At 44.0% G+C, this 26,464-nt stretch overlaps 1 protein-coding gene and 1 long non-coding RNA gene across 2 annotated transcripts in view; both read right to left on the bottom strand.

Moving 5' to 3' along the window:
• LOC135903907 (leucine-rich repeat-containing protein 24-like) overlaps window positions 1–26,464 on the bottom strand; it is a 1,007,861-nt gene that overhangs the window by 734,339 nt on the left and 247,058 nt on the right. The gene's annotated exons all lie outside the window — the stretch shown is intronic.
• Window positions 9,995–22,818, bottom strand: LOC135903929 (uncharacterized). The gene is made up of 5 exons (XR_010564962.2): window positions 22,397–22,818; window positions 21,557–21,646; window positions 18,288–18,473; window positions 15,273–15,434; window positions 9,995–10,388 (listed from the first exon to the last, which is right to left on the bottom strand). It is a non-coding gene; the product is annotated as an uncharacterized lncRNA (long non-coding RNA).

The raw sequence follows: 26,464 nt of genomic DNA, 5'->3' as shown, positions 1-26,464 counted from the left end.
CCAGCTTACAAAGCCTCTGATATATTTTTCAGAGACACATTGAGGCAGGCACAGCAAGTTCCTATTCTGCTGTCATTTATTCGTTACCGCCCTTTGAAGAAAGGGTATCAATCAGATCATAACTCTGTGTTGATGCAACATCGCGCGTGGTTTCTCGTGGCGAGGTGGCGTCCTGGTGAGGTTGTGTTTAGAGACATCACGGGTGCTGGATTGACTACAACAGCTGCCATAATTTTAGGCTTCCAAATCGTCGAAATCAATCAGTGGGACATATTCCTTCTGCTTCTATCTAGGTGCTCTCGCGGACCTACCTTCCCTCTTGTGACGTGGACACAGACTACGGCCACCAAGGCGCAACTACCTGTCGAAGGCGGGACTTCACTGCGTTTTGAATAAAAACAACCATATATGCATTACGTCCTGTAAGACACAAAACCTGACTTAGGCTGCAGGCGAAACAAAATTAAAGTCAGTGAAGCATTGTGAATTACGTAGGTTTTGCTCTAGATGTGCAAGTTCACAAGTCACGAAATTCAGGTGTGGCACATCGTTACACTAAGCTCTCTCGGACGTAAAACGTCTCATTGTTGGCCGGAAATTTCGGTCATGAAAAAGAAAAGGAAAGATGTAATAGCAGTAGGCACTGGAACAATGGCCGCTTTTTTTGCACAAAACGTATATTTTCCAGTTAAGAACAACTGAATAATAATGTGGAGTGCACTAATGAATCGCAAGTGCTTTCGTCTCTGGAGACAAACTCTTCTAACTACGACAAGCTTATCGGGCAATTGGAGAAGCACCGTAACAAGCACAGGTGGAGATTTCCAGCGAGCTCGAGGAATCAACGTCAGTTATAAAAGCAATATATCGAGAGTTTCCGGCCCTTTCTGCCAGACCGCAAATGCAGGAAGAATCCACATTTTATCACCTTCTTTTTATTTATTTATCTCTCTTCCTGTCTTTATTGCGCCAATCACCGGTACGCCTAAGTCCTCCGACAAACGACCTTCAACTAAAGAACCAAACAACAAAACAAGCGCGGTACCAGAACCAGCGAAAGTTCTTAACTCAATTGCGTCCCCAATACGCAGACGGCAGCTCCCCTTGACCGTCCCACCGCTGGCAGGTGGTGGCCTCTCTGTTGTTCCCATGGGGTCGATTGGAACAAACGAGCTGTTTTCACAGTATAGGTATACCAGTGTTTCGCACCGCTTCAGACACAGGTGTCCAAATCAGGCTGAGTTCTCCCCCGAGACAACAGAAGAGGTGCATGAAACGGCAGCATCACTTTGCAAGCTTCCGGGTAGAATTTATCCGAGCACCATTGTCCTCATTCCTTCTCTTGCTTCCTCTGCAGCCATCTGGAACGCGCGGTGCCCCAATGTTTTTCCGCATTGAGCGAGATTGGCAAGATGAAGGAAAGTTTTTATTTATCTTATTTAATAAATACTGTATAATCAAATCAGGGTCCAAACAGTAGGGGCTAAATACGTGAACATACTCATCCAGGCTGGAACACGTTGTACGAATTGAAGTGAATAAAAAATATTATTATTATTATTATTATTATACATCTAAAAGAGAAAACAAATACAAAATGAATACAACATACACAATAATCAGTAAAAATGAATGAAGTGAATGAAGTGAATAAAGCAGACGAATTGAATATTCACTGCAAGAATAAAGTTTGGCATATATAAAACAACTTAAGATGGACTTCAAGGCAGCAAGAATAAAATCAATTCGCACAAACGGGCAGTTGTACGTATTCTCGAGAGAAAAGGGGCAATAAGTTTCACACGACACTTGATAAACAAGCTAAGATTGCAGAAGACTGAAAATAATAACAGAGAAAGAAAGTGTTGATTGTATGAAACGGAATTCACATCGACAAAAAAGAAATGCAGTTACAGGGTTCAATATCGTAGCAATACCGCTGTTTTATAAGGTTTGCACACTAAAGAGCGTAAAGAAAGCAAAAAGTCAGCATAGAACATGAACAAGAAATTTGTAAGTAGGAAGGAAGTAGGTGCATTGATTTGCTTACAAACACTACGAAGCGGCCGAACCGTTCTTTCTCGATGTTACGCCGTATAGAGCACACGAGATGGATGGGATCCATTGACACAGTTTAAGCATTGCTTCTGGACAGACGGGTTTAAACTAAATTTCTCGACTCGAGTGATCGAGTATTTCACCATCTTTTTCTTTTTCTACAACTACTGTTTAGTAAGGACAGAAAAACACCACATTGCGTGTGTATGTTACAATAACCAGATGTTCCAGGTTAAGAAAAAGAATGCACTGGACACAAGTCCCTGGAAGTTACCGGCCGTTAACACTTTTATTCAAGTGTTTCTAATGCATAGGCTGGTAGGCTCACTAAATAGTCGACTCCTGTATACTTTGACACAGACCGATCCGGGCGAGCTTCTTTAGCTTACTTTTGATGAGGCTGAGTCCCTGTGAGTCCGACTGAGTTGAGTTGTAGTGAGTATGAGACCGACTGAGCCCGGATGAGTAGAATGCTGGCGATGTGAGTCCAAGTGATGAGCTCGCTATGTAGATTCGGGTAAGTCTCAGACCGAGTGAACTCAAGTGAGCGAAAACGTTATTGAAAATTTCCAGTGATTTGGGCGGAACGGGGCCTGAAGCACCCCAGCCTAGGTGACGCCCTCCAGTCCTTGGACACAAGCAGCTTCCTCGGCGTGCCGGACGGCCCACAGTTTATCGGCGACGTCGTGGTTGAGCAGGACCGCCTCCTATCGCGCCCCGCATTTCGAGACCACCTTGTCTACCCCATTAGTCGCTGACTTCTGATGCTCGCTAGCAGTGCATTCCCACAACATGTGCTCAAAGCAGAAATATGTTTTATGGGTGAGTCTCAGCTAGTCCTGTCTATTAGGGCGACCGCGTTAGATGGCTCATGGGTTGAAAAATCCGATGTTTGCGTTATCGCAACAAAATTGATGGCACCAAAGTTCACAGGAAGTCGAATCCATGACATGTAGTGTTAATTAAAACTACGTTAATTAATACCCATGGCCTTTGGTGGAATTCCAACCCTCGACCGTTGGTGGAAGTCGAGCCCACGACCTTTTGTGTTATTGGGACGAATGAGGCCATCAATTTCTTTATAATAAATCGTGAAGCCGAGGGGAAGAAGCGTCAGCACGGCCTGGGGTATTAATTAAGGCAAAGTTATTTAAGGCGCAGGTAATTGAGATAGAGTTAAGGTACTCGAAGCCATTACCTTTGGTGGGAGTCGAAGCTACTTGGAAATTTGGGCGAACCGCCCATATCTCCAAGTTGGATTGGAATTGACATCGAGAAGGTCGATAATCTAGCCCACTTCCTTTGGTGTTAACTAAGGGGATTTGAATTAGGGCACAGATAATTAAGATACAGATAATTAGGGCACTTGAACTCACGACTTTGGTGGAAGTCGAACCCACTTGGAGATATGGGAAAGCCGGCAATATCTAGAAGTTGGATTTCAATTGACATCGGGAACGCCGAGAGTCGAACTTATGGAATTCTGTGGGAGTCGAACCCCCGACATTTGGTAGAAGTCGAACACATGCCCTGTGGTGTTTACTAAGGCGAAGTGAACTAAGACACTAGAATCCACAAACTTTGATGGGAGAAAACAAGTAATAGGAAGTAATCACACATTCACATGAAAATGTCAAGTTTTGTAATGAATGTCTCACGAATGTGCAGGCTTTCGTCTTCATACTCTTTAACATATGCTAAAGTGACTGTCCACTTCTCTTGGCGGCCTATGGTGCAATGAGATGCAGAAGCAATGGAATGCAGCCATGAAACTTTCCCGTTAAGCTGAATTTTCCCACAATGTCTCTTTGGAGGGAGGACTATATCTCCAGAGATTATGTGCCAAGGCTACTCTTACCTATAGTCAGTTCCACGCCCAGTTTACGATCCGGATATTATGCGCAATGTGTGAAATATTCCTCTCTTGCCTACATAGCGCGTGCGCACTAACTTCTTTTGAAGGGCCCTAATGCAAGGTCTCTTCATAAAAAAGGCAGTTAGGGCTGCCATACGAGAAATAGCTAGACCGGGCTATTATGGGCGGCGGCCTACGAGCATGTGCGGTTAAGGCCACAAGACCACCATGGAGTACCAGCATGAAGCGAACGTGCGTCCTTTTGTTTAACGCTTTTGAGATATATGCCATGCTGAAGCATTCGTACGAAATTGAAAAAAAAAGAATATTACTATTTTTGGTCAATTGCGTAATAAGGAGATGTTGATGCTTTTAAGTGACCGAGGCTTACATGACAACTGTGCTCAAATCATTTATCGCAACAGAAGCAATGATTAGAAGAAATGCATTCGCGCCTTTTCTTAAGTTCATGCACGAAGCAAATGTTCATCTGTGTTCACAAATTATAAACTATATTGTTCAGGTCCCTTCTGAGGTTCCTCTTGAGTGCCACAACCATGCACAACATAGGCGAAAACGGACACTTGAGCAGCGGAAACACGAGGAGGCAAGGAAACAAGGTTAAGTATGACTCCACAAGAATAAGATGAACAAAAGCATAAATAAGAACGGGATTAGATGTGCAACATTGAGATTTATTAGCTATATCAAATTTCTTATTCCTGCAGTGTATCTGCTATTGCGCATGCAGCACTGCGTTTTGTTACTGGGTGTGTTCTTTTAAATGTTTGCTATATAAGGGTAGTCCACGAAATAAGTGCTCTAGTTATGAACCAACAAAGATGAACGAGGACTGATGGGGCACTCGAACCCACAACCTTTGGTAGGAGGAAACATGTAATAGGAAGTAACAATGCATTCGAATGAGAATGTCAACTAATGTAACGATTGTCTCGTGAGCGTGCAGGCTTTCGGCTTGATGCGCTTTAGCGCACGCTAAGGTGACATACCTTTTTTTTTCTGTTGGTACAAAACTTTCTGAATGAATATCAAGTAGCCTGGCAAGCTCCCAAGGTTTGACAGAGAAAGTAAAAATAAAACAGCACAGTAGGTGGCACGCAGGTAAGCGCCCCGTTGCGGTATTTTTGTCCAAAGTTTCACCTCACCGCGCAAGCAAGAGAAAGCAAGTGTGCATGGCTACGGAGGCAAATGAGATAAGTTATAACGCTCGTGTCGGGGACTCCCACATAAATCCTTGTTGGGGACACAATAGAAAGCTAGGCGAGGCGCGAACTTAGCCACCGGCAGCGCTTTTCGCGACACGCGAGTGCTCTGGCACCCTGCACGCTCTGTGACGTGTGTTACCGTTATTATAAAATCCCGTACCATCATTCTCAGGAATTACATGTCCTGAAAACTCGGTACACGACATTCCGCACACCTGAGGTATTTGTACAAGCTGTGGTTGTGCGGACAAACTACACTGAAAGGCGTCGCAAGAAGAAATAAAAGGAAGAAATAAACAGCGTTGGTAATGTGAAGGTAATAGAGCAAAAAAGTATTCACAAATGTTCATTTTCTCGACGACATGCCATCGCTTTTTTTTTTGCCTCTTAGAGACACTGTTTCTGGCAAGCGTTGGTCATACCGTCTGGTTAAAGCGCCTGGCTTGTGCTTGCTTGCTTGCCAAATATTTTACTAGCACCGCCGAAAACAAAGTATATTCATATGAACCAAGAAGGAGGGAAAGTTGCTTCAATGGCTCGCTCCTAACGGGAAGTTAGCCTTTTCATTCCGCCACCAGCACTTTTATACCTTCTGTCTGCGAATTAGAATTACGCCGGAAGTTCACCGAATCAGCATTCGAGAAAACACTAGAAATTAACTATATATATATATATATATATATATATATATATATATATATATATATATATTGTAAGCATTTATGCGGACTTCATCTTCATCTGTACAAAGTCATCATCAATCATCGGCTCGTGTTCGTTTTTGCGTCGGCGCCATTTTTCCTTCTTGGAATAAAGCGTCGTCTCAACCGTAGTATTTCAAGTGGTGGAGGCGCTTTAAGATCCCTTCGACCTCAATCCACTTCAAGATCTCTCCTGGAGCTACGTTCGGGACGCCGCTTACGCCAAGAGGCCGCCATGTCGCAAGACCAGACCACAGCATCCACCATCTCGGTTCAAGTTCCAGCCACCCCCAATCCCAGCCCTGCCAACAACCGGTATCGCGACCCTGAAATCTTCTCTGGCCTTCCAGGTGAGGACGTTGAAGACTGGCTCGACAACTACGATCGTGTCAGCGAATACAACAACTGGAACGAGACATCGCGGTTAACCAACGTGCCATTTTACGTCTCTCAAGTAGCCAAGACATGGTTCCTGAATCATGAGAGAGACTTCCGTGATTGGTCGTCTTTCAGGGAGCAGCTACGGCGGATTTTCGGCACGCCCACGGTTCGTTCGGAAGTTGCGAAAAAGAGGCTGTCTGAGCGCGTCCAGCATTATGGCGAATCGTATACCTCGTACATTGAGGACATCCTCGCGCTCTGCCGCCGTGTCGACAGTGCCATGCCAGAACCTGATCGCGTGCGACACCTTCTTAAGGGTATCGGATCTACCGCCTTCAACGCACTCGCCGCTCAAAACCCTTCGACGGTGTCGGACGTCGTCTCCGTCTGTCAGCGCCTCGACGCCCTGCAGTCAATCCGCTTGCAACCGGACTTTTCCGACAACTCCCTGGCCAACAGTATTGAGCTCCGGTCTATCATTCGAGCCATAATTCGTGAGGAATTGCAAGCGCATGGCTCAACCCCTTGCAGCAGCGCTCACGTCCAACCTGCTTCTACGGACCTGCGCGGTATTATTAAGGAGGAATTGGCCTCCCTGCATAACGCCCAGCATACCAACGCTTCTCCTTGCCCACAACCGGCTTCTTACGCCCAGATTGCTGCAATGCCAGCCGCGCCGCCTCCAATTACACCATCTGCACCTGTTCACGATCACCTGGCAACCTTAGACACCCGAGCTCCGAACCCGCCTTACTACTCTGCCTGGCGTTCGTCGAGGCCTACCTGCTACTACTGCGGCTTTCGAGGACATATCTCCCGGTTTTGCCGACGCCGCCAGCAAGACGAACGTCGTGGTTACGCGGCCTTTGAACGCGATGAGCCACCTCCTCGCGTTTACCGCACTTATGACGATAATCCTCCCGTTCGCCGATCTCCATCTCCGGCCGACTTCTCCAACACCGCACTCAACACACGTGCCTCGAGACGCCGCTCCCCATCGCCGCTCCGACGTTCTGTTTCGCCACTTCGCCCTGTCTCCCAACTCCATGTCCAGCGACCGGAAAACTAACCAGTGCAGTTTTTGGAGGGAAAACTGCATCACCGCGAAGTGCTCCAAGTCCTCCTGAACGTCCTTCGAACATGTTATTGGTGTCTGTGGAGGGTGTGCCTTTGTTAGCTCTGATTGACACGGGAGCTACTATATCTGTTATGCGTGCCGACCTGTGCTCTCGTCTGCGGAAAGTGAAGACGCCTTATACTGGATCATCCCTGATTGGGGCTAATGGAGCCATAATTCGACCATCAGCCCAATGTACAGCACGCGTCTTCATTGATGGTATCTGTCATCACATTAAGTTCGCGATTTTATTCCCGTGCGCTCATGAACTAATTTTGGGTTGGGACTTTCTCTCGTCAGCGTCCGCATTAATCTCTTGCCGTCAACGTGTAGTCCATATGAGCGAGACAGTTCATTGCGGCGGGAGTACCGATGAGCCACGACTGCGCTTTCTCACTGCTGCCGATTCTGTACTGCCTCCCGGCCACGAGCAAGTCATAAGTCTCTCTTCTACGGACATCACCAATGGCGACGTGTTCATCACTCCTTACGGTCGCTGTCTTGCCCGTGGGATTGTCTTCGCTTCCTGCATGGTGCGGTTCAAAGAAAGCTCTGCCTTAATCATCGCTTTAAATGCGACCTCTGAGACAATCCTCCTACCTCAAGGCTCCGCAGTGACTTGTTATGTGGATACCCAACCAGTCTCCCTGCTTCCTCTTGCCGCCTCGCCAGCTCTTCCTCAACAGGACAAATCTGCTTCATCTGCCATTACTTCCGTGATAAGCCCTGACCTTACTGCTGCTCAACATGAAGCGTTGCTAAAATTGCTTACGAAGCACCAGGCCTCCTTCGATATGGATACTTCGTCCCTCGGACAGACTTCCGTTGCCTTCCATCGTATCGACACCGATGGCCAGACTATTGTACGCCGTCGTCCCTACCGAGTCTCTTTGGCCGAACGCAAAATCATCGAGGAGAACGTCGCCGATATGCTGAAAAGAAACGTCATACGTCCCTCCGCCAGTGCTTGGTCATCACCCGTCGTTTTGGTGCAGAAGAAGGATGGATCGGTACGATTTTGTGTTGACTACCGTGCGCTAAACAAGATCACCCGTAAGGATGTATATCCGATGCCCCGTATCGATGACGCCTTTGATTCGTTGCAAGGCGCGCAATATTTCTCCAGCCTTGATCTTCGCTCCGGATATTGGCAAATCCCAATGCACGAAGCGGACAAAGAAAAGACCGCCTTTTCTACTCCGGATGGTCTTTATGAGTTTAATGTAATGCCTTTCGGTCTATGCAATGCTCCCGCCACATTTGAAAGAATGATCGACACGGTTCTTCGCGGCCTCAAGTGGAAAACTTGTCTATGTTACCTCGACGACATCGTCGTGTTTTCCTCGACTTTCACTGACCATCTGCAACGCTTAGATGAAGTGCTCACATGCCTTTCTAATGCCGGACTTCAACTAAACACGAGGAAGTGCCGTTTCGCTAGCACAACGATTAAAGTCCTGGGTCATCTCGTTAGCAAAGCCGGCATCCAGCCCGATCCGGATAAAATTTCCGCGGTGCTCAACTTTCCACGTCCACTTCGTGCAAAAGAACTGCGCAGCTTCATTGGACTCGCCTCATACTTTCGACGTTTTATCCGGAACTTTGCCAGCATTGCCTCGCCCCTCCACAAGCTCCTTGCTAGTTCCAGTTCCTTCGATTGGAACGATCAGTGTGAAGCCGCGTTCCAAGAACTCAAGCGCGCACTAACATCCCCACCTGTTCTTTGTCATTTTGATGACAAGGCGCCCACATTAGTGCATACTGACGCCAGCGGTCACGGAATTGGTGCCGTACTGCTGCAGCGCGACCACGAATTTTGCGAAAAGGTTGTTGCATATGCAAGCCGCACTCTCACTTCCGCGGAAAAGAAGTACTCGATAACCGAACAAGAGTGTTTGGCTGTTGTCTGGTCCATTCAGAAATTTCGTCCATACCTCCACGGTCGACATTTCACGGTTGTGACCGACCACCATGCCCTATGTTGGTTGTCGACGATCAAAAACTTGTCCGGGCGCCTTGGCCGCTGCACTGTAAAAAAAATTTTCCTTACTTTACAGAAAATTTGCTGGTAATTTGTGACCGAACACTCTTCCGTAAATTAAGAACGGTCATTTCCGTAGAACGGACAACTGTAAAAGAGAGACCGTAATACAAGATACGAGTGCTTCTGTATCTAGAAAACGGAAGACTCTGTATTCTGAATCTGTACTATGACCGTTAAAGTACGGTGCTTCTCGTATTCAGAAACGGAACGTAAATTAAGAACGGTCATTTCCGTAGAACGGACAACTATAAAAGAGAGACCGTAATACAAGATACGAGTGCTTCTGTATCTAGAAAACGGAAGACTCTGTATTCTGAATCTGTACTATGACCGTTAAAGTACGGTGCTTCTCGTATTCAGAAAACGGAACACACTGTATGCTGAATCTGTACTATAACCGTTAAAATACAGGTGCTTGCCGTATTCAGAAAACGAAAGACTCCGTATGCTAAATCTGTACTATATCCGTTAAAGTACAGGTGCTTCCCGTATTTCATCTTGCAGAGCATATCCATTATTCGAAGATTGTGCCATCGGGGACAAAATTGCCCAGGACGTGCGAGAGTCGACCGAATTTTATTGGAGTGCTATTTGCTGGGATCAGCCGTGCCACCATCTGCGTTCAGAATGTGCATTCGTGACTCACTGTTTTCAGCGGTCTTGAGCAGAAATGCAATTTGGTCATCACTCGCACTTACAGCGTACTTTTGTCCACGATAGTACATCTCCTTTAATGCAAATGTCATGAACGCAGCTCATAGTCAAAGCAGCAGGTCACCATTGAGAAAATTGTCTTGCCAACACACTGACATGGCTGCAGAGATAAAACACTTTGCACTTTGTGATATGAATGCACTGCATAGCATATATACAAAAAGGTGCAACATTTCAGTCCTCAAGTTCTTAGATCACAGAAGCAACTTTATTTTCTTCAATCACTCGTCTCGCACTTCTTCCTGGTGAAAGTTGTTCTTGACTCCAAACGCTTGCAAGGATAAACTTGCTGCTGTTAGGAGAAACAAATAGTATTCGTGAAGATCGATCCTAAAGAAAGCGGTAAAAAAGTATAATCACAGAACACGACAAAGCAGTAACTTTGGTGTTAGAAAAACATGTAAGTAGATCAACATTGTTGGAACAAGGGATGTTGCTGTAGCCAACATTTCGACATAGGTGCTTGTCATTAGGGTAGCAAATGCTTTCTTTGGCTCTGTTGTTTTGGATTTTGCATATCTCACTGGCCCCTAGCCTCATTGGAGGAGAAGTAACTGGTGCATATAATAGGTCAAGAGAAGCCAAAGTGTTAAAATAAAGGAAGGAAGGGTGTGCTTAGCAGTGGTGATTGTGATGGAGCGGGTATGAGCGATGCTGTCAGTACTTGCCAAGAGTAGGGGTGACCAAAACAGAAAACGATGTACCCATGTAAGCAGTCATTAATCCAGTAGACCTAATCTTCCCAGAAGACAAAATAGGTATCAAGATAAACAGTTTGCACTTTTGGAAAACGAAAACGAAGAATTAAGGAAAATAAATTTTGTATCAAGATGCATCTGGTTAACCCTTTAAGGCGCCTTGTACACAATTGTGTGCATTGTACTTCTGGTGTTTTTTTCGCGTTTAGGGCGCGCAATTTTCTATTAGGTTGGCTTTAGCACATTCCCAAACTTTAAACTGACAACCATGTGCATTTTGGGCACCTTCTGTCGCATTTCGGTGAAGATGTTCATATCAAAACAAGAAATGGCGGACGCCGGAGCAACAAAGAGCGGTGAGTCAAGTTCTTATTTTTTTTAGAGCCACTTTTTTTATTGTGGCAAGCGAAAAAAAATTAGACGCGCTTGTGCATCATATGAAGTACCGAGGAGTGATAATTTTATCCTTTCTGAGGAGATGACCGAACGCTAACGCTCGCACGCGCATGTGTACACGATTGTGTACAAAGCGCCGTGGTCGCTGCAGAAATGAAGAACGCTGAGAGTTGCTTTGATTTTCTTTCCAGGTTTTTTGGCCATTCGTCGTTCTTTCTACAATGCAAACAAGTATAAGAAAACCCAAAAGACCGCTGAAAGGCTTTTGGAGCTCATTGCTGATAAATGTTTCAGACGTTGGGGAAAGTGACGAAGAAGCCACGTGCGAAGCGACCGACGCCTGCGTTGCAGCTGCGTTCACCAGCCTCACAGAAGAGCAAGACGCTGCTGCAGGGGAAACGCAAGCTGAAGAAGTGGACACAGAGTGTTTTTTCCTTTTGTGAACCTGGGTATCTGCAATTCTTGGCTGGACTACCACCGTGACAATCAAACGCTGCCTGGAGCTAAACTCCTATATTTGATGAATTCTCGCTTGCTTGCAAGCTGCCGAAGCATTAATTAAATCGGTACTACCCGACAAAAAGCGTGGAAGGCCTTCTCTTGCAGAGATCCAAGCACCACAACCAAAGATATGGCAAAAAAGCAAGAATATCGCGTCCTTGCACCGACGCGCACTACGACTCCTTTGACCATTGGTCCGAATCCCGCGACCAGAACATGCGAATTAGGTGCAAGCTCGAGAAGTGCACATGAGGCACCCGGATATTCTGCATGAAATGCGCCGTGCAACTGTGCCTGACGAAAGAGAGCAATTGCTTCCTCGCATTCCACAAGTGAATTTTGTGACCACCGAGGCGCTGTGTACACAATTGTGTACGATGTTGCAAATAATAAAGTTTCATAATAACTTTCAAGAATTCGATGGTTTTGTGTTTCTTAGGTCCCAAAAAGAATGTTTATATATAAAAAGATTTTTTTCTATGCATAATTGCAAGTGGCGCCTGAAAGGGTTAAGATCACTGCAAGTGGTAAATGAAGGCGCATTATGAATATATATTTGGTTGAAAGCCGATGAAGAAAAGATATATTAACCAAATATTAAAAAATAGGGACATTAAAATTAAACTGGGTATGACCATAAAACAGTAAAGAACAGCCTGTGGAAAAAAATGGGATGGATGATATAACCAGGTGCAAGATGGCAAAACGTCAAGCGCTGTTTATATTCATGCTGCTGTTGACAGCTTCAAGTTTCTGTCTTCCTGTGGAACCTTTGTCTTACTTGAACAAGGAAATGGGTCATTTTTTAAACAAGCCAGTTCAAATGCAGTTCAAAGTTTCAGCAGTGTTATATAGAAGAAAATATTATGGCCAGTTCTGGGTGTGCTTTCATTCACCAGTTATTTCCACCGGTGTAAGTTCAAAATTTAATGGTCTAAATGGACCTTAGCTCTTGGCAAACCATTAGCTGGTCTTTTTTTCAATACAGATGCCTGCACATTATATGTGTTGGCAGGAATGCTAGCGAACTACATTATACTTGTTGCCACAACCAAAGTGAAACTTGGTAACAGTGATTGAAAAAAAAACAACATTCCACAATACTGATTCAAGTCGTCTGGAAAAGTTGCTTAAGTTAACGTACACCCCCTACCCCACCAGACACAATTATTCACCACACTGACTCTCATGGTGTCAACCATGCTATTACAAGACTAGGCATCAAGTGAGGAGAATTAGGGGATAAGAGGGCACAATGCTTTTTGTTAGAACATCAAATGTGCTTTACATAAATGCTACATTCCAACTAACAAAGGAGCAACCGGTTTGTGAGATAGTGACCAATGCATACGAAAGCTAATGACATTCTGTGCAGCAGAATCTTTACGATGAGGTGTTGTGCGCACAAGTGCACTCTTTCACACAAAATGACATCCTGCAGTCAAACCTTGTGCCAACATTAGAGGTTGAAAAACACCGTAGTGGAAAGCAAAGAGTGCTAAATTTGTTGAAAATTACTAAAAATTATTCGATTATTCATTATCCTTACTGTTCGTAAAAGATTCACAGATTGTTCCCTACGGGTGCTGTAAACAGGCACCCTGCTTTTACAGTGGTAGCAACAATGATCTGTGGCACAGACAAGAATAAATGCTCATGAAGTTTGTGCAAGAGTATACCCTACAAATTGCACCCCATTTCACATTCCAATATGGTAGAAGAGGAAGACGAAAAAAACTACTTTCTGGTGGAGGATGCATACCCTAGAATAGAAGAAACAAGTGTACCCTAACCACTGCTGTTGCCGATGCCTGTGCACTAGCAGTTACATATAATATGGCAGTTACAATTGTTTTTCCACAAGCACTGCAAGCTGCGGCCAGTTTACTGGTACACAGCTGTAATAAATTTAGGGCAAGCTAAAGCTCTCTAATGGATTTATCTCATATGACACAATTGGAATGCAATATTCTGCAAAGTGAAGCGCGATGTGCCATCCCATACAATGAAACACCTTTGAAGAATCTGAATCACCACCTGCACTCTTAGGCAAAGTTACAACCTTTGGAGTGTCCCTTCTGCCACACAACAATAATCGATATCTGCCTTGATGCGTTTCCTTTCTTGAAAACGCCACGCCCGCTACTTTGCTGTCGGGAAGGCTATCATGCTGATAACGCGCATGCCGTTCATTACTGGAAAGCACAGGGCTCGCAGCGTTAAAGAAAGGAAATGCATAAAGGCAGATGACAATTATCGTTGTGCGGAAGAAGGGGCACTTCAAAGGGTGTAACTCTGCCTAAGAGTGTGGGCCGTGACGAGGGAAAAGAGTGTGTTCTGTGTAAAGTAGTGCACCTGTATAACCTAAAGCTTTGGAGAATGCATTTAGTATGAGCTGGGAAGATTCCTAATTTTAATTGCACACAGTAAAAACCTCCATGCAGTTTTGCAAAATGCAAACCCCCTAACTTTTTGTTGTTCAAACGTAATGACACGTAGGGCCATAACATATACATTATGGGTTTCGTTCCCAAACAATCAAAGTGAATAGCACCAACCTAAGTGTTATGTGCCTTCTTGTTAGTGTCGAATGCTGCGATCGGCAGAGAAACGGATTTCAGGAGCAATATAAAGTATTAGGTACTGTGATCTCAGTTCTTTCACTGCTGTTTAAGCATTATCGGGTCTTAAAGTAAAAAAAACGAGGAATAAATACATGCATATTTTACGTCACAACCCTCATAAGTATTTAGTAGTCTGGATTATAAAGGATTCCAGATTTACAACGCAGGACAGATTTTATTCCACTGAAAGAATGGCATCATGCCAATGATTCTGGATTTGGTGCTATATTTATTTGTATTTAGTTCAGTTGGAATGTGTGTGTATCGTCAGCGATATCGCTTGACATGTTTTAGATTGACTGTTTTCTAAATTTAGGCAAATTCGTATTTGCAAATAACCTTGTATGACACCAAGAACTTGCTTAGCAGGAGTATTTCTAATATTTGCAAGATATGAGGCTCTTGAATGCATATCTAAGCCTGGAGTAGACGCCGCCCCCTAATCTCATCAGCAAGTTTCTGGAACTCATCTACGAGGTTTCTTATGATGAATGTAAAGTTGCTTGAACGGGAGAAATAGGGAACTTATAACAGGTGAATTATGCAGCATAAGAATGATATCAGCAAGAAGCAAGCATCAAGAAGCACTGTCACTCAATGTGCATAGACTATCAAACACAAGAATTATTTGGGATGATTTAAAATTCTGGCATTGGAACGAAATGTCTTTTAATGTATATATAAACTGATTATTCACTCTACTACCACTACCTTCATTAGAAACATTCATAATCATTATCCTATCTATGCCACATCATCCTAGCTAATATTCAAGCCTTCATAAGCTCCTTTTTTTACTCCTAATTCTCTGTGGGAAAGAGGTGTCCGTACGAAGACCATTACCCGTTTTTTGTTAAATGATAAGGGAAAAACTTCACACCAAAAATGCATTGAGCTTGAGCAAGTTCTGTGTTTGATGCTGTTGATTCTTTTTTCCCTTTGCCATCATTGACCCACCTGGTTAGCTAAGTAGACAGAAAAGCTGCAGGAGAAAGGTGGGGGTGCCAAATCAGGCTTGTGCCCCAGGGGACCTTTTCACGGTCACTGGAGGAACTGCCTGTGGCCTCGGAATCTTCCTTGAGGGCCATGGCCATGTCTAAGAAACCTTGTCTCCACAGGCTGCACAAAGAAAGATAATGTGCTGAGCTAAGTCTTTTTCTTAAATGAACCCATTTAAGTTGTATTCGTGGCTTTGCACCACAAAATTGACACATGACTGGCCACTCAAGACACTTTATGTGTATTCGCAGGCTTATTCCTTGGAAAAACACTTATGTAGCACACAATGAGTAACAGTAACAAAAAAGTGTATCAGGAGGCTTTCATATTGCTCTACAACTTTTGATTGACACATTTAATTTAATTATTTGAGATATTTAATAACTAATTAAGAATTATGTAGTTGGGCAGAATGCACAAAATAATCAGAGTATCTTCAAGCGATGGCAAACATTACCTTCATTTTGTCTAGTTACATTGCATTTACATATTTCTAAATCTTGGTGCATGATAGTTAACCCTTTACTGCACCTTGTTGCATTTACGCAACATTCTGATGAACGGCGTTAAAAACCGAAGCAAAGTCAGTTTCGAGCTTCCTGTACATGTTGTTGCATATCCGTAACATTGGTCTGTAAAACGCGGCACCTTGTGCTGCAATCTGTGCTTTGCATCTAATTCTTTGCATCTTCTACCAAAACAAACGTGGCGGAGGCTGCGCGCGCCCAGGAGCAGTGATATAGGTAAGTTTTACAAATTGTAAATGTATTCCTCCATAAGGCAAAGCGCAAGAAAAATTGTTACGCTATGCTCCACATCCTTCTGTCTCTGTAGGTTCAAAAAAATATTGTAATTTCGGAATAGTTTGTTCCTGGCGACAGAACGTTGCTATGTTGCACAAATGCAACAACGTGTACATGGTTTATTTTCTTCGGAATAATGAAATGGCTTCGAAACGCTGGTATGGCCTAGAAATTCCTCCTGATAGTGAAGGCAGTGACTATTCAATTAGCCACGACAGCCACAAGTGTAAGTCCGTTTCGATTCAATATGTGGACAAGATGTTCTCTGGTCAAATTTCCTTTTTTCTTTTCAAAAGTACGCTGTGCCTCCGCACGTTGCCGTGTCACGTCGTCACGGGCACAGCTTTACGTCTGTGCTTGGATGTTCTACATTTTGTCAATAACCCGAAAACACTGCGTTGTTTCCTGGCTGGACAGGAATCTGCATGACGTACTGCACGAAGTGTGGGAACCACCTGTGCTGCAGAAACACGTACAAGTGCTTCTTTGTGTTCCACACCAAATCATAGGTGCACCAATGATTGTCTTGCGCAAATAAGCATCTGAGTATGAATCGCACTAAATCTATCTTTTACCTTCAACTTCTTCTTTATTTGCACATTGTTGCAAATATGCAAGATACCCTTTTTCTGCAAATTGAAACCACAGACATTCGCTAAAGTAAGTTTCCATGGGAGTACAGGTACTATTATGCTTTCCTACAACGCCATGAATAATATTTTGAGGAAACAAAAAATTGTGCAGTAAAGGGTTAAGCCACCCTGTAGATCAAAAAACAATATTAAAATTTTCATAATCATCTCTTGCGTGTTATTGGTGGCTATGGCTGCTTCAAGTTATTCTTTCAGTATGGTACAAGAAGTTTTGAAGTGAAATTGTTTTGCATCGAGGGCATGCAATCTAGACAATCAAGCAAAAGATCAAGTTGTGTTCACTATTCAGATGTTTAACTAAGAAGCTGCAGGAAAAGGAAACAGGACACAACACCTAATAAACAATGCAAAATTTGAAAATTTACATTGAACAAGAAACCAGTTTTTGAAAACACAGAAAAAAAGCCAGCAGCTTACATTGAATACACCTTTGCTATGTACTCCAAGTGAAGTTGTTACCGCAATGCTTGGGCACCATATGAACGTAACAATCAACAACTTCGAGCAGAATATTAACACCACTAAATGAACTGGCCTTTGAAGATTCTTGATCTGAAATCCTCAACGACTTGTTCTGGCGTTTAATCTGTCAAGCTCAATCTGTATTCTCAAAAGCTGGCTCTCGGCCATAATTTCTCTAAATGCAACATCAGCTTAAATCTCAAGATAGGGTTGACCTGTAAATAAAGTGGATAATGCATGGCAAACATCATGAACTCTCTTACATGTTAACCAGAGGGTTCACTCATGCAGCCATGAAATTGTGATGCAGACACGATATATTGAAGCTGGTTTTGTGAAATGTTTCATGCTTCCAAGGCTTCTTCAGTTGTGAAAGCTGTCTCCACTAGCTAAATAAGCGATGAGAATAAAAAAAGAACTTCAACATGCTCGCAATACGTTGGCCATTTGCAAGTAAACAGCAGCCTTTTTGGGCGCCCAGGTTGCCTGGTGCAAATCTATTATGCCACAGTACTTGCGTTACCCAGTACCAGCCACTTTAAAATGCAATGTGTTCAGAGCCCTTTCCCTCTTTTTTTCTGCTTTGGAAACAGTTTAACATGTGTTCAGTAGGCGTCGAGAAAGGGGACAGAAAACATTGTGCACCACTGATTTCTAACATGTTTCGCTGGATGCAGCACACCGCACCGGATGCAGGTGTAGCCAGTGGAAATGCGATGTCATGGAGTCGCTTTTCCTGGAAGCAGTGCATATGGTGGACTAACTAGTGCGTGCGATCAGATAATATTGCTGCCGAAAAACTTTTCTTCGTGGTTTTTCACATTCTAGGAGGTCTCTACATGTCTGGCAAGCGCTTTTATGACAATCTGAACCCGTATACGATAGTGTTGTCTTACATCAAGTTTTTTTCTGATTTACCAGTGTTTCCATTGCACGCCACTTATGTTAGCGACACTGTAGACACTACAATGGAAAAATTCTGGACACCTCGAAACACTGCTTGTGTAGTTTATGGCACATCAGGCAGGCATGTTAGGGGAAGAAATGCTACACACCCGTGCAACAAAGTGGTGCCGCAAAGTTGTGAAGCACCAACTTTCGGGACAAGGCCGGCTTTAGTCGAGGGCGCTCGATGTGCAGTTCATCCCCTGTAGTAGAGATCAGTGGCGTGGACCCTTTCATACTGGCTGTCTTTTCTGGCCGGAACCTTGGCAACAGCTTCCACCATACTTTTTTTGAACCTGCAACATGTGCAGAGAAAGTCACATCACTGTGCGTTGATTGTATGGCTTTATTGTTCTACACATTCTATCAAATGATTAAAAGATAGTTAACACATTTTTACTACTGTATATAGACAGTCTAGTTGCTATACATGCGAAACATTACCATTCCTCTGACAGAATGCAACAATAGAAGCGTACACTGTAAAGCTACCCTAAAATTTAAATTGATGTGACACTGTATGAGCATACAGTATGTTTACTGTATGCTCTAGCCCTGTGTCAAGTAAAAGTTAATTGTCAATCATTTATGGTGTATTTCTGCTTATTCTGGGTCATCAAACTGTACGATGTTCCAAGTTTACACATTGTTGGCTTTTGATTGCCTATGTGATCCGTTTCCTACTTACGCATGCAGTAATCCCACTGTAATAAGGAAAAAGAGAATAGGAAATGCCGTGATAATCTTCCACATTTGATGAGGGCAGGAGCAATGGCCAATAGCATGTGGTTGAAGCTACATAAATATTCAGTTTTCACAGAGCTTATTTATTCAGCAAGTAATAAAGAGCTATCCTGTGCACCTCTGCATGACCAATAAAATCTGACTACTTGACACTGCACTAAGGCTGCCGCTTGGTACTGTGCGGCAGTTCAGCTTTGGTTTTCTGATATACAGAACTGTTTAGGTACCAGTAGTTTACTTTGCGATAAAATGGAGCTTGGAGCACTGGTCATTTGCACATAAATAATGCGACAGCAAATATAACAAAAGAATAGGAATATGGGTCTCTTGGAAAAAATACATACACATTATGATTATAATGTGATGTGATGCCACAATGAAACAGAAAGCAACGCATAGAAGTGGACGGCCCTTCCATGCCACTAAGGTTATTGGACAGACAGTACTTCAGAAGTGCCCGCAACACAATGTGTTGGCGGGCTAGTTGGAGTGAATCCATAAATACTTTGTTAAGCGCAAAACAATGGACACAAGAAAGACGACCGGCACAAGGCGCTACACTCAACTGACATCACTCTATTGCGTCGCTCCTTTATAAATAGTAGAATCTAGAAGAACATGCGCAGTGAGAACCATGTGCAGAGACCACCAACAACCAATCACAAGAGCGTACTCATGCGACGGGATCCAAAAAACCATATTGAGCACTGCACAAGGTTAAAGAAGGCACACTAATGCACTGTGACCCCAATGACTGTATGAAGAAAGCTTCCGATAACTCTCGGGCGGTGGTATCACAGCACTTTTTTAAAATCGTAGTATCACAAAACATGGCTTTGCACTTCCATATTTTACAATGTTGAGCCAAATGGGAACCTGTGCCTGTTGGTATGGATCGCTTAGGTTCGCAATGTTTCGTGATACTACGATTTTGAAAAAGAGCCGTGATACCACTGCCAGAGAGTTATTGGAAGTTTTCTTCATACAGTCATTGGGGTCACAGTGCATTAGTGTGCTTTCTTTAACCTTGTACAGTGCTCAATATGTTTTTTTTTTTTATGCGAAGCATATTACGAGAGCTCAACCCAGCTCCTCAGGCGCGGCGGTGTCGCCTTGAAACCACGTGACACGGTGACGTCACGACAGAAAAGAAACGGGGCTCCAACTAGCGCCGTCGCTCGCGGCGTCGCCCCCCCGCATCGGACGCGCTGAGCGTCGAGCAACGCAGCGTTCGGCGCGACAACGAAATGTGCGCCTGAGCAAGCGCCGCACGCCTGAGCCGACGCCGACGACACCGGCTTTTCTGCGACACGAGCTCCTTAACGCTGTCGCGTTAAAGTAAAGGCTAGTATGCTTCGCATCCTGGGCTTAACCTTAGCTAAGCCACAGCCATTTTTTTATTCTGTCGCATGAGTGTGCTTTTTTGATCAGATGTTGGTGGTTCCTGCACATGGTGTTCACAGCGCATGTAATTCTAGATTCTGCTGTCTACAAAGGAGGGACGCAATAAAGTGATGTCAGTTGAGAGTAGCGCCTTGTTCTGTCGTCTTTCTTGTGTCCGTTGTTTTGTGCTAAAAAAGCAATGATGTATTCCTTGTGTGTGTTTGAAGACAGCTCCACACGCAGTAGCGATTCCAGTATTGCTGCCCAGTGGTTTAGCTCGCCGCAGTTTGAAGTGCCACAAAACATAAGGAGAGAAACCTGCATTATAGTCTTGTTGCAAACAAGAATATAACGTGAAATGCATTCCGAGGCCAGAAACTATAAAAAAAAATGTCATGGTGCACTGCTGTGCATGGTTTTATAGCAAAGTCAAATACATTTAGTGTAAATATCACACTATGACGGTGCACAATGGTGTTAATCTGTAATAATATAAAAGGTGCCTTTATGTTACAACAAAAGCTGACATTACTTAATAATAGCCCTGTAAAATTTAGCATGCAGGGGCACCGCTTGGTTAAATAGTGATGTATTGTCTATGTACACAAGTATTACCCACGCATTTCTGCCATTGTCTAAATGGCATAAATGAATGGGTAATACTTGTATACATAGATATTACATCTCTATTGCTTAACCAAGTGGGTAAACTATGTCTGCCTGACACAATATTAGAATTAAACCATAAATTATATATAGTCACCCTAACAGTAACACCTCACTTGAACTTCACAGTAAGTAGACACCTGTTGATGCCAGCCTCCCCCAATGCTAAACTGTGCTGCATGCTCTACAGAGAAATTATAGTGGTATCACTTAACTCTGAAGCAATTCAGGACTGCAGCACCGTAGAAGACATCTACAAATGTCCCATTTCATGCATAACAGCCTGAATTGCTTGCACATCTTACCAAGTGCAAATTAAAATTTCTTCTTGTTTAGCATTTTTGCCTGCTAGACCACAATCCAATGTCATCAATATATTAACATATTACCTCAAAGAACCTAATTTGGTTTATAGATTAACACCTTTGCATACTGCCACAGCTGCACTCTGTCATATGCGTTGCAATCATAAAGGAGTGCTGGTCCACCAGCACTCCAATGTCACTAACAGTGATCACCTACACAGCTAAGTAAATGGTCATGATTCAGGAGGCAAACAGCTAAGAGAAAAAAAAAATCCACTCACCTTGTGAGCTACAATACTGCTATAATTGAGAGAGATGGACCCATTGCAGGCGGCAGACCTCTTCTCAGCTCCAGCACAACAGCAACTTGCCTTTCAGTAAAAGAAAAGGATTGATTAGTAATGATAAGTTACCTTGTTTTTGCTGAGTATCAATACAATCTGGCTTTCATGCATATCCACTCTCCGCTTTAGTAATACAACTGAATTATTCGTCAAATAAAAGAGTCTGTGATAATACCAATCGCTTCTCTTGTATGTCCAAATTTTTTCGCACTGATACCCCGTTTACTGCTTGCTTACTGACACGAATGCCTTGACTGCCCAGACATCATTCGAAGCAACACGTCTTGCTGCACCGCAAAAAGTTGCACCGAGGAAACACAGCAGGGCAGCCAGAGCAAAGAACTTTTTTTTCTGGTCACAATTAAAACGTGCACCCAAGCAAGAAAGTAACGATCACAGCTAGTGAGCGACTGCTATTGCCTCGAACGTTTATTTCCGTATTTTAACAGAAGTTCGTGTATCGGATACAGTATGCTCTCAAGCCAATACAAGCGTCAATACAAGAGCTCAACTGAACGCAGTTTTATTCTACGCTTTTAACGCGAGTGAACAAAAGGTTAGAAGTACCTCACGGAAATTGCGATCGAGCCAATCGCGCTGCGACTGGAATCGATCTGAAAAGATAGGGTGATCCCTTTCCCCATTCATGCGTCATTTTTGCCCTAAGACGTTGCATAGTGGTCTTTTGAAACAATATTTCTGTTCGCGACACCGGCTTACCACACATCATTTTAACACCTACGTTATGGAAACCAAATAAGATTAAAATGGCCTTACCTCATGAGCAAGTTACGAGCGCGCGTAGACTGTTTGAACACCCGTTGAGAGCAAGCAGGCTATCCGTGTCCAAGCGCATACGTGCACCCAAACACAGGACAACTTCTTCGATGCCGCAGCGTGCAGAGTTTTGTACACGAAGTGAAAGACTTCCAGCGCAAATATCTCCGCGCGATGACGGCAAATGACGAGCGCACAAGCGTACACAACACAGCGACAAATTCGGAACTTTGCCAATTCGAACGTGCCGAGACCCAAGCAGCGTAACCATCCATCGTTGCTGTTCTTCGCTCCCGATGCGTCAATCTCTCTTCCTTGGGGTCTTGCTCCACTCTTGGGCACAAATCAAGAGATATTTACGGCGAATTAACAACATTTACAACACAACTCGAAAAATGCCGGCTGACTACACATGTGCACCTCCGTCAGCAACTCCTAACGGCCGCGCAGCGCGCGCTGCCCCCTGGTGCCGCACTCTGTGAGCGCGGAGAACAGAACAGATTCGGTTTCGTTTTCGCATTTCTGCTTTAGTTACTGGAACTGCAAAACAATTGCTTGACAATTAATTGAATTCTAAAGTAGGAAAACGCTTTCTCTCCCACAAGTTAGTGCGTTTTATACAAAGGGAGAGAGAATTCAAAAAGCAGAAAGGCAGAGACGTCAACCAAAGCATTCGCTACTGGCGATAGCAAACCCCTGTGGTACAATGAAATGCAAAGCAGTGCACTGCGATGCGTCCATAAGCTCTAGTACAGGGATAATTTGGGCTGGTTGGTGCATGTAATGAACGGGTAAATAATGAGTTGTGTCATAACATTACCCATGCATAAAGCACATGGAACTAATGGTGTTGCATCCTAGGTCAAAAAGAAATAAAGCTTGAATCGTTACATCTCGGCACTGGGCATTCTTTGTTTCCGTATTATTTTTTTCTTCTTTTTGACAGTATACACAGTACTAGCACGGTAATAGGTCCTTCATCTTCAGTCACGTTCCAGTAGTTTACACACATGTCGGTGCATGTTCGCGTTCTTTATTCTACCGTACAAGAACGAGCGCGCTTACCGGTCTTGTTTCAAGATGAAGCGCCAAATGTTTGCGCTTACATCTTATCGCAAGAATTAGCTCATGAACAGTGAAGATTATGCGTAATCGATTTGTCTCAATGAATGGGCAGCTATTGTCAGAGACGAGATATTTTGTAAATATCATGGGAATGAGTTCAACCAACTACATTGCAGTTCAGCAGTGCCCTTTGACACTTGGGTTAATTGCTTGCCGCATTCGAAAATTTCCTCCGACCGTTGTACTTGGATCTATTGGCCGCCAGTCCCCTTCGAGACCATTTGTTGCAAAATGTAAACGCAATTAGGGTCATTATACCACTCCCTGCGTTTCGGTACTGATTTAGAGTGCGCACAATTTTGGGCGTATAGAGCACCAATGTCATTCCCAGTGCACCAGCACCTGAGTGCCGCAAGCTTGTTTACGTATGCACGTATGTCCCCGGCTTTTCATTCACTTGAACATATATGCTGTGTTATTAACTACGAAGCGCTTAATTTCAGAACATTGCGAGAACACGCATATATTTGCGAATATGATCAGCGTTACTAAGCCCATATGCGCGGCAAACTGCGACCGGAATAGAAGATGCGTATATATATTTATACGATCTGTTATTGCAGCTTTTGGTAGAAGGCTAGCTCTCACATTTTGTACGCATCTTCATAATGCGTACAGTTTGCGTGTTCAATAAAGTATTGTTAGCTGAAACTTTATGAGTACGAGCGCTCATTCAGACAGCTTAAATTTTCTCACAATATACGGATGTTCACATAACAAAAATACGGAATTCTCTCTGTTTCGTCCAAGACAGTGTATAGCCGTTATATGATTACAGTTCAAATGTCCGTAAAGCTGAATACTGAGAGCACTTTCCGTATAATAACGGCAGATTTTGCCGTATTTTTGAAATATGACATACTTTCCGTATTTTTATCTGCAGTTCTCCGTATAATGACAGAAATCCTCCGTAAAATTACGGAAATTTTTTACAGTGTGGATACTCCGATTGCAAGCATATGATTTCAATGTCATATATAAGTCCGGACGGAAGCACCAAGATGCCGATGCTCTTTCACGATGCCCATTACCACCATCATCGGGGCACATCACATCACCTTGTCAAATTGGCCGCACGGAGGACGCTTCGTCTCTTACACCGATTTCTTCCTTGACTTCACCAAACCGCCTTTCAGTGCTTTCCACTCACCAGCGCGCCGATTCCTATTGCCATAGTATCATCAATCGCCTTAGCGGTGTTTCATCTCCTCCCAATGCCAGGCTACGGAAACAACTCAAACTGTTCAAGTTTGAAGACGACGTGCTCTACCGGTACATTTTTCACCCAGAAGGCCATCGATGGGTTCCCGTTCTACCGCGCTCTCTTCGCGCTGCAGTTCTGCAGGCCTCGCACGATGACCCGACGTCAGGCCACTTGGGTTACAACAAAACACACGAGCGCATACGCAGCCGATTCTATTGGCCAGGCCTTTCCACGAGCATAGCTAAATATGTTGCCTCGTGCACGCTTTGCCAACACCGTAAACGACCTACTACTGCTCCGGTCGGGACCCTACAACCACGTCCTTGTCCAGCACAACCCTTCTCTGTCGTCGGCATTGACCTTTTCGGGCCACTCCCACCTACTCCAGACGGCAACCGATGGATCGTCACTGCTGTTGACCATTTGACCCGGTACGCTGAAACAGCCTCAATACGCTCAGGAGCTGCCTCAGAAGTAGCGGCCTTCTTCTTGCAGGCTGTCTACTTACGTCACGGGGCGCCTCACGTTCTTTTGAGCGACCGAGGCAAGGCATTCCTTTCAAGCACTCTTAATCAAGTTCTGCAAGCGTCCAACACCGTGCACAAGACAACGTCTAGCTACCACCCTCAGACCAACGGCCTAACAGAGCGATTTCATCGCACGCTGTGTGACATGCTATCCATGTATATTCAACCTGATCATCGTAACTGGGATGCGATTCTCCCATTTGTAACATTTGCGTACAACACGTCTGTTCAACGGACCACCGGATACTCTCCGTTTTTCTTAGTATACGGCCGCCACCCAACCTCATCACTCGACGTTTCTTTCTTCTCTGGCCCCGTCAATGCTTCACCATTCATTTGCGACCAGTTTGTGTCTCGTCTTGCCCAATGTCGTCGTCGCGCCCGTATGAACACTGCAGCCAGCCAAGACGATCGCAAACATCGGTACGATGCCTCTCATCGCGCCGTTTCCTACCGCCCTGGTGACGATGTGCTCCTATGGACCCCTGCGCGCACACCCGGTTTATGTGAGAAGCTTGAGTCTCGATATCTTGGCCCCTACAAAGTCATCGAGCAGACCTCGCCGGTGAACTATCGCGTTACACCTGTTGAGTCCCCAACCGACCGACGCTGCCGCGGAACAGAGATCGTGCACGTTTCTCGCCTGAAGCCCTTTCATATCCGTTCCACTGTCTAATGTGCGGCCAGGCTGGCCGCTTCCGTCCACGGGGGAAATTAGTGTAAGCATTTATGCGGACTTCATCTTCATCTGTACAAAGTCATCATCAATCATCGGCTCGTGTTCGTTTTTGCGTCGGCGCCATTTTTCCTTCTTGGAATAAAGCGTCGTCTCAACCGTAGTATTTCAATATATATATATATATATATATATATATATATATATATATATATATATATATATATATATGTATATATATATGTAGTTGAATAAACGAAGGAGCACACATACGAAAATTCCATTTTTAGTGTAACGTTTCGGCCGTGGTACGGCCTTCGTCAGAATACACTGAATGGTGTATGGTGTATTCTGACGAAGGCCGTGCCACGGCAGAAACGTTACAACATTAAAAATGGAATTTTCGTAAGTGTGCTCCTTCGTTTATTCAACTGCCTATGCACCGGACCTACAGAACTCTTCCTTGAAATATATATATATATATATATATATATATATATATATATATATATATATATATATATATATATATATAT

Source organism: Dermacentor albipictus, chromosome 3, assembly GCF_038994185.2.
Source record: "Dermacentor albipictus isolate Rhodes 1998 colony chromosome 3, USDA_Dalb.pri_finalv2, whole genome shotgun sequence".
NCBI classification, from domain to species: Eukaryota; Metazoa; Arthropoda; class Arachnida; order Ixodida; family Ixodidae; genus Dermacentor; species Dermacentor albipictus.
This window is presented reverse-complemented; position numbering and strand designations above follow the sequence as displayed.